This window comes from Phaenicophaeus curvirostris, chromosome 21 (genome assembly GCF_032191515.1).
Source record: "Phaenicophaeus curvirostris isolate KB17595 chromosome 21, BPBGC_Pcur_1.0, whole genome shotgun sequence".
Taxonomy (NCBI): Eukaryota; Metazoa; Chordata; class Aves; order Cuculiformes; family Cuculidae; genus Phaenicophaeus; species Phaenicophaeus curvirostris.
In genome coordinates, this window is record NC_091412.1 from 8,405,957 (window position 1) to 8,414,662 (window position 8,706).

Here is an 8,706-nt window from a genome sequence, read left to right on the forward strand (position 1 = left end):
TTGAAGGATGCCTTACTTAACAATCAAATTAGCATTGATTATTGAGTTTTGGGTTTTGCCTGTATGTCACACCACTTGTTTCCCTTACAAACCCTCTACATGTTCATGTTTCACCCTCCCTTGGGCTACAGCAGTGGCAAAAATCGCCCTTGATTTGTCATCAAGGACCAAATTCAAGCCACCTACTGACTCCAGTCACCACCAGTTGCCCCAGTTTGTACCTTTCACACAACAGTAACAATATTTACCTACTGGCTCGTGGTTAACAAGAACCTGGGAACACTCTCAACGTGCTCCAAAGCTTGGAAAATTTTGCATCTGTCCACAGTGTTGCCAAGTTCAGATATGCCTGGCCTATAAATATTTGTTTAGTCTGTCTACAAACTGGCAGTGTAAAATCGGGGCAGATAAGCTGTTTTTCTGCCCTTCTTTACTCCTATAGCCAGGAGGAGAGAACATTGCAGTAACTGTTTCGTTACAGTCCCACAGCTACAAAGACACCTGGTATTATCAGGTATTAGAGCTGGTATTATCATTACCTCCAAGGCCAGGCTGCATGGGGCTTGGAGCCCCTGATCCAGCAGGAGGTGTCCCTGCTTATCACAGGGGGTTGGACTGGATGGGCTTTAAGGTCCCTTCCAACTCAAACTATTCAATGATTCTGTGGTCCTATTATGGCTCTGCTTTATTGCAGCTCCTGTAGCAGCTACCTGAAAGAATTCAAACTCTCCTCTACAAGCATGAATCATAGAATCACCAGGCTGGAAAAGACCCATCGGATCATAGAGTCCAACCATTCCTATCAACTACTAAACTATGTCCCTCAGCACCTCGTCCACCCGTCCCTTAAACCCCTCCAGGGAAGGGGACTCAACCCCCTCCCTGGGCAGCCTCTGCCAGGGACCAATCACCCTTTCCATGAAAAATCTTTTCCTCATGTCCAGCCTGAACCTCCCCTGGTGGAGCTTGAGGCCATTCCCTCTCGTCCTGTCCCCTGTCCCTTGGGAGAAGAGCCCAGCTCCCTCCTCTCCACAACCTCCTTTCAGGTAGTTGGAGAGAGCAATGAGGTCTCCCCTCAGCCTCCTCTTCTCCAGGCTGAACACCCCCAGCTCTCTCAGCCGCTCCTCATCAGGCCTGTTCTCCAGCCCCTTCAAACATACCCTCGTTGCACTTTGTGGTATACATTTAGGAATTAATGGTTTTCATAGATACATATGTATGCATGCACACCTGCACATTCTGCTTGATTTTATTTAAATCACATACTGCTCTTGCCAGAGAAAAGAGGTAGGTAAGGTTTTTCAATTTTCTTTTTTTGTTCTCCTAGCCTGGGAACAGCAGATTTGGGTTTAATCAGCCTCTTTGCAGTCTTGAACTTTGTCCTCCTGGAATACAGAGCCATTCATTTAAGGATTTCCCTCTGTCTAATAAACATTAATGAATCACACTCTACAATTCCCTTGTGATCTTATCTCAGTTTCACAGATGGGGAAAACAGAAACAAATTAAGGGGTCTGCACACACCACAAATCAAAGGCAGAGCTGGGGGAAGGACCCAGTAATCCTAGCACAATTCCCTGCTCTAATAACTCTGTAAAAATGCCTTCTGCCCCTGCAGCTGCTCTGTCTATAACTGTCCGTGGTTACTTTCAGGCTAGCTTAGAAGGCTGAAATTGGTCTTTTCCTAAGGTTTAGCTTTACTCATAACTACAGATTCTGTGAGGTGACAGAGGGCTGCAGCTCTGCCAGCTCCCTGTACTGAATTATGCCTGAGGATATATTTTTTCCTTGTGGGCAGAGGATATCTTTTCTCTTCTGAGGAGCAGAGATGTTGCAGGATATGGAGAAATTCAAGTCCCTACCTGTACACCACAGGTTATCCATCTTCCCAGAGAAAAGACCCGTGTTCCTGGAGAAATTTCTGGTGTTTATGTGGAGAAAGTGCTTCATTCCATGATAAACTCAGCATCCCTTGGTGCCTGTGAAGAAAACCACATCTATTAATTACATTGAGTGAGTGAAGACAGGTAATTGCCTTGTGCCTGAAATCTCCAAATAGGGCAACTTTCTAGAAGATCCATCCCTGAGCTGTAATTTCGGCACAGACAAACCGAATAAACCAATGTTCCCTGCAAGCTGCACTCCTGTCAGGCAACCAGCAGTTTTTCTGACAGCCAGGATTTTTGTGGCACTGGCTGTGAGTCATTATTGAAAAGGTGTTATTCTTAAAACAGAGGATGAGCGCTGTCAAAAGGAGGTGTTAGACACAGCAAAAAAAAAACAACCAAAAAACCCCTTTCACACCTCCATCTGCTGTCTTACAGTGCCTCGCTACAAAACATTTACAAATTGACAGGTTTTATTTCAAATTTTGCCCTGCTTGTTAAAAATTGCTTCTTTTTGAAAACAGTATTAAACGCCCTAGCCTTTCTCCTGCATAATTAATAGTTTTTCTCTGTATTTAGGTCCATGGAAAACAACAATTTCTCCAATGCAGCCTTCTGCCAGGTTACTCATAACTGCGTTCACAGGTTTTTTGCTAAAAAAGGCTGCAGGAAATACAGCGCTGCGGGAATCTGCCTTCACTTGTCCTGTTCAGCAGGTGGCAAGGGACAGTGCACGGCCAGATCCAGGCTAGGAATTGCTCTGCCAGGACAAAATACTGGTATTTCTGTGCTGGAAAAGGGTTTGCAGTGGCAATCTACGCTGGGAGCACACCTCAACTGTGTGATCCAGGCTCTATAGAAGCTCCTCAGCCAGATCTCTCTTAGCCGATGCCAGCACGGAGGATAATTGCTACAGCAATTCCTCCTCCACTTGCTGTTGGCCAGACAACCCTTCATAGCTTGTGTTGAGACCTGTCCCCTCACCCTTTCCTGAGCCAGCTGGTCCGAGGGTGCCGCAGTTTTGTGTGCACGTGGCCACAGACGCAGACCTGACCTGCAGTGAATCACAGTTAAGGATTCAGGTCTCAGTGCCCCAGTTCTGCAAATGTTTCTGCATATATTTCTGCACAACCCTTATTGTATTCAGTAGAGGAGACCTGGCTTACTCACCACTACCCTTAAAAGCCTGTTTTCTTTCGTCTTTTAAGTTGGTCTATGATGGGCCAGCAATTGATTCTGTTAATTTACCACCCTCACACGTACTCCTGCATCACCCTGTTTAAATTTAACTACAGTGTCAGACCTGCAGCTGTTTCTGAGGCCACAGACATGAACGATTGCTGCTCCTGCCAGGTGCAAGTACGAATAAAAAGGTCGTGGGCTTGGAGAGGGGGGAGGATTGGGCTTTGGCTCAGCTGTTTGCATTCTCACACACAGCACGGTCCATCCATCCATCAGCCCACACAGCCCGTCACACGAGCCAGACAGGTGAGGAGCTGAATATGGGAAACAATTCAGTGACGCTCGTACAAAGCCACTACCGAAGACAGGCAGTCCCTGTGGTTTGAAAAGAGCTTTTAGAGCAATCCTCCGAGCGGCCCTTGGATCAGTGAAATTATCTGCACAGAAATAGAAATGCAGAGTGGCATGGGAACGGTCTCCCCGGAGACTGGGGAGGGTAGACTGAAAAATACCTAAATCTTTAAATGGTGCCTGAGATTTTTGTGTTAAATTGGAATATTTTCTTCCCACGCTCAGCTAAGAAGATGAAGGCAGGCAGTTACTCGTGGGCAGTTAGCACATACTGAGAGCAAGCAAGGCAAAAACCCCAGCAGGCACGGACTAGACACATCGCCCTGGGACTCCGCCTGAAGTATTTCACTGATTCAAGGGGTTTTGTACCTGCACTAATGAAAGCTGGTGGCTATTTTAAGACCTTCTCATGCTTGCACTTCCATTACAACTTGTGGGAGGCTTCTAATCTATTTCTGTATATAAGACATCATTTCCGATTTATCAAATGTGCAAAATAATCAATAATTCACTTAGGCTTGACATCACCATTACAGTGCACCAGGGCTACGATTTAAATATATTTCTGTGACTGTAAAATAAGCAGATAACCTGAACTATCCTGGAATTGTCCTCTTGTATCTGACAGCACCCAGAGAATATTTATTTCCACAACCATTAAATCTAGAACAAAATACTACCCTTTTGTTCTATATTAAGACCATACAATAAATGCAGCCGATTGCTTTCCAAGCCGCTGTTCTCATGGAGGGGAACGCGGGGTGAAGAATCAACCCCTGGCATGAGATTTTCTGACAAGAAATCATTAAGAAAAGCCAGATATCGTCAATGCTCTCTCAGAACTGGGTGATGGAGACACCTGTTGCCTTCCTCCCTTTCCTGTGGCTCCCACAGTGCCCTGCAGTTAAAGGCTGATCTGTGATTACGCGGTGATTTCCTTCCATCACCTCATTTTGAAGGACCTGAGATTCACGTAGCTCAATTAAGAGGAAAAAAGCAGGTCTGAAATCCTCCCATCCCTTCCATCCCCTGATGCTCTCACACCTCCCGAGTCAGTAACAACCTAATCCCTCACACCACTCAGATCAAGCTCATTTTGTAGCAGGGAGCTGGGCTCTAGGAGATGAAAAAGTGACTTGGCCAAGGTTACAGGTGTCGCAGAGGGTGCTCAAAGTGAGAGACACCCAAGCGTTGTGTCCCCGAGTTACGAGGTCTGGCCAGACCCTACCAGTGCTGGGGCTCCTGCTTACTGGAGACTCACCCAGGGGCGAGGAGACAGGCCTCTCACTGAGACCAACAACAAACCACTCAGCGGTGAGGCCGCTCCTCGAATCCTGGGGTCAGTTCTGGGCCCCTCACCACAAGAAGGATGTTGAGGCTCTGGAGCGAGTCCAGAGAAGAGCAACGAAGCTGGTGAAGGGGCTGGAGGACAGGCCTTATGAGGAACGGCTGAGAGAGCTGGGGGTGTTCAGCCTGGAGAAGAGGAGGCTGAGGGGAGACCTCATTGCTCTCTCCAACTACCTGAAAGGAGGTTGTGGAGAGGAGGGAGCTGGACTCTTCTACCCAGTGACGGGGGACAGGACGAGAGGGAATGGCCTCAAGCTCCACCAGGGGAGGTTTAAGCTGGACATTAGGAAAAAATTTTTCATGAAAAGGGTGATTGGTCCCTGGCAGAGGCTGCCCAGGGAGGGGGTTGAGTCCCCTTCCCTGGAGGGGTTTAAGGGACGGGTGGACGAGGTGCTGAGGGACACGGGTTAGTGTTTGATAGGAATGGTTGGACTCAATGATCCAGTGGGTCTCTTCCACCCTGGTGGTTCTATGATTCATGTATTTCATCCCCGAGTCTACAGCCCAGAGTCTGCATTTTCCAGTTTCCTCTCGTCCCCACATTTAACTCTTCAGCATCACCAGCTACAAGCAGCCAGCGACACGGTCAGGGCACTCGGCACCCACACATGTCCTGGCAGTGACTTCATTCCTTCCACTAGCTCCAAAAAAAACCAAAAAACAAACCCAAATCCCTGGAACTGTGTAATTGTGGCCCTGTTATTCATAGACCTTAAATTGTCCTCCTTCATGAATTTTAATGTGCAGTCCATTTTCTTTTCGCTAATCCTACATTAGGCTGGAAGCCTTTATAGACCAAACATTTGCCCTCCTGAGCTCTTCATTCCCTGCAGCATCGTGGCTGCTGCTACCCCAGGCACTGCCCTTGTCTCAGCTGCTCTGACAGCCAGACTCAATCAACTTTGAAGTGTTTTCTTATTGGATACTCTAGTTTTGTGCATCCATAACAAAAGCAGCCCGCCTGTTGAACACACATCCTGCAAACAGCAGCTTATTTATTTTGCCCGTGATTTATGGATCTGTTGGCGCTCGTATTAGTCGCACAGCATTCGAGACAACACCTGTCTGTGGATTTTTAACGCTACGCTTCTGTAAATCTCTTTTTTTCCAGCTAAAACCGTCGCCGCAAGTCATCAAGAACACGTGAAAACCTGCCAGGAAATTCACCTTTCCAAGCAACTGCAGAATTTCTGTGTTGTTACTGGTGAGTGACACACAAAAGCAAACCACAGGCAGTTAAACACCACTGGAGACCATAAGATGCTCGACAGCCTTATTTTAAATGGTATTTAGATTTGAAAGCTAGATGGGACCACTAGATGCTCTAATTTGGCTGTCGGAAAAAGGCAGCGTGAGCCTGATATTTTCACTGCTAAATTTAGTGATTTGTTCAGCCGGAGGGATGCTTCCAAAGAGAAGATACCTAGACTCGATTTGAAAAGATGATGAAGCCTCGGCTTCCTTCAGCAAGCTGTCCCAGCAGAATTGGTCTGCAAGGTCTGCTCCGAGGAATGGAGCCTACAATAAATTGAGGCAAGACGCTCTTTTTTTGTGTAAATTGCTAATATATCAGGCCCTGCCCTTCCATGTGTCCAACAACCCTTTTAAAAGAAAAAGTAATATTGTATAGTCCTCAGCTATAAAGTTCTAAAAATAAGTAAACTTTGATGCATAAATGCAAGTTGAGGACCTTTCTGGCCCTAACTACAAATGTTCCCAATTGCCACTAATTTCACATCACTTGCAGAACACCAGCTGTAGTATTTCTTTTCCAAGATATTCAGAATAAATGCAGTGTTTTAAGGATTCCAGCCCTGGGGATACTTTGTGCTGGCGTGTGCCATTAGTGCAACTGGCAGGCAAGCACACGCAGAAATGAATCTGACTTAAAATCTAGTTTAACGCAAACAACACTGACCTTGTGAGAAGAGTGGAGTCCAAACCAGGCCTGCAAATCCCATCTGTTTCTTATTTCTATAATGGGCAAGCTAAAACCCTAAATCCAAACAGCTCTGAGCTTGGAATCCAAATTTTACAGCTTGAGTCCATTACTAGGAAGGACTATGGCTTGCCCAGCGCAGTCTCACGTCTTAAATCGAATGCTGGGATTTATAGCCCAGCGTTAAATGAAGGAGACCTATTGTTGGTTGACTAACAGTTAGTCTAGGAAAGCACTTGGAGACAGAGGTTCCTGGGTTGGTGAATAAGTTGACCCACCCCTTTGCTCCCCATAAAACCGTTATCACAACATTTGTGGGCTTCAGTGGAGTTTTGAGGGTTAACTGGTGTTTGGGAGCCACTCGAATGCTCCTCTACTGTTAGAAGGGAATAAAAAACTGCACTAACTCTCTATGTTAAATATAATTTTAAGTTAGTTTTTTTCTGGGTTTTTTTGCTGCCATTTGATGTAAAAAAAAATGTAATCTGTAAAGCAAGCAGCTTTTTAGGATTTTATAAAAAATAAAAGCAAGTATATTAGTAAAAGCCTTGTCTCTGTCCTTTAAGTCAAAAGAACAGAGCTGGTGAAGCCTGGTCTCCGAGCACAAATAGAATTTGGCAAACCATTCCTATTAGTGCAGAATAAACTCGTTAAATATATAACGGCTCAAATACAGTGTAGGTGAGAAAATAAATGCAGAACTGCAAGGGTCCTAATTATTTTCCATCCATCTACCTTTACATTAAACATCAAACTGCGAAGCTTCCCCAGATGCTGGGTAAATTATTGAATTTTTTAAGTGATGCTCTGTTTATAGAATTGCAATTAACTCAGTATTGGCCTTTGTTTGGAGAAGAATCCCTGTCCATCCTCACTAATGGCTTCTTCTGATCTCATCCGACATGGAGGATTTCCTGAGCATATTAAAAACATTATTCACTCTGCCTTTTTAGCTTAGCCAAATGAATTCAGCATTAGAATGGTATGTTTTGCTCTGTTTGAACTAGATTTACTCCCTGATGGCTGATGTTGTGTGCTCTGTTCCCTACACAGGCGCTAGGGGAGATCTTGAACAGGCTAGATTATAGACTTCTTGGGGTAAGAAGCTTGGTATTTAGCACAACTGAGCATGTGAACCTCATAGTATCGTTGACAAAATACATCCTTGTTAGGTATTTTTTGCATGGTGGATGTTTGCGCCCTACCTGGAGTCCCTGTGAAACAGCCCAGGTAGAACCAGAAGCTCCTGAGACCTTCGTGGTCCAGGGCTGGATCCATCTCTTTTCACTATGTATGAAACACGTTTCAGCAAACATCTAGTTTATATTTGCCCTTCTGCAAGGTGGGTGTCTCAGAGTTTATGTAAAGTCCAGGTTTCGTGGCTTAAAGAAAGCCACGAGCCTCTGGAGTCACATTCCAAGATCACGCAAAAACAGTGCAAGCCAAGGAGATACTCAGACCAGCTGCTGGTGCGTCCCTTAATTTGGAAAAGCTCAGAAATAATATTCTTTACTCCCTGAAGCAGAACATCACGACTTGAAAACATTGCCTGCATCTGGGATTAGATCCTTCTGCAGTACGTGGGTTTGAGTTTAATCTCACACCAGTATTTCGGTGCTGAACCCTGCTCTCCCCTGGGACCACCAGCCCTCAGCTTCATTCCAGGTGATTTGCCACCCAAATCCATCACTCACTCCAAGATTTAAATCTTCTCTGTCACAGGGCAAACCTCGGGTAAATCATCTTGCTGACCAGGATTTGAAATCTTTCTTTTTTCCCTTCCTTCTCCTGCACTTTAAGATATTTAATTGAGATGCAGCAGTGGACACGCTCCAGTAAGATGGATCATAATGCCTTTAAAAAAAGGGGAATTATTGATTGCTGGTCCCACGCCTTGCAGCATGGGGCTCGGCGCTGGCTCAGCTCACCACGTGCCACGGATTTTAAACCACCGGGGATGCAGATGGATTCAGGTTTATCTTCTGTTCGAAAAAAAACTGA

The 8,706-nt window shown here is 45.5% G+C and overlaps 1 long non-coding RNA gene across 1 annotated transcript; it reads right to left on the reverse strand.

Moving 5' to 3' along the window:
• Positions 1-1,248: 1,248 nt before the first annotated feature.
• On the reverse strand, positions 1,249-3,680 carry LOC138729719 (uncharacterized). Its single transcript, XR_011338940.1, has 3 exons — positions 3,057-3,680; positions 1,863-1,979; positions 1,249-1,385 (listed from the first exon to the last, which is right to left on the reverse strand). It is a non-coding gene; the product is annotated as an uncharacterized lncRNA (long non-coding RNA).
• Positions 3,681-8,706: the final 5,026 nt, after the last annotated feature.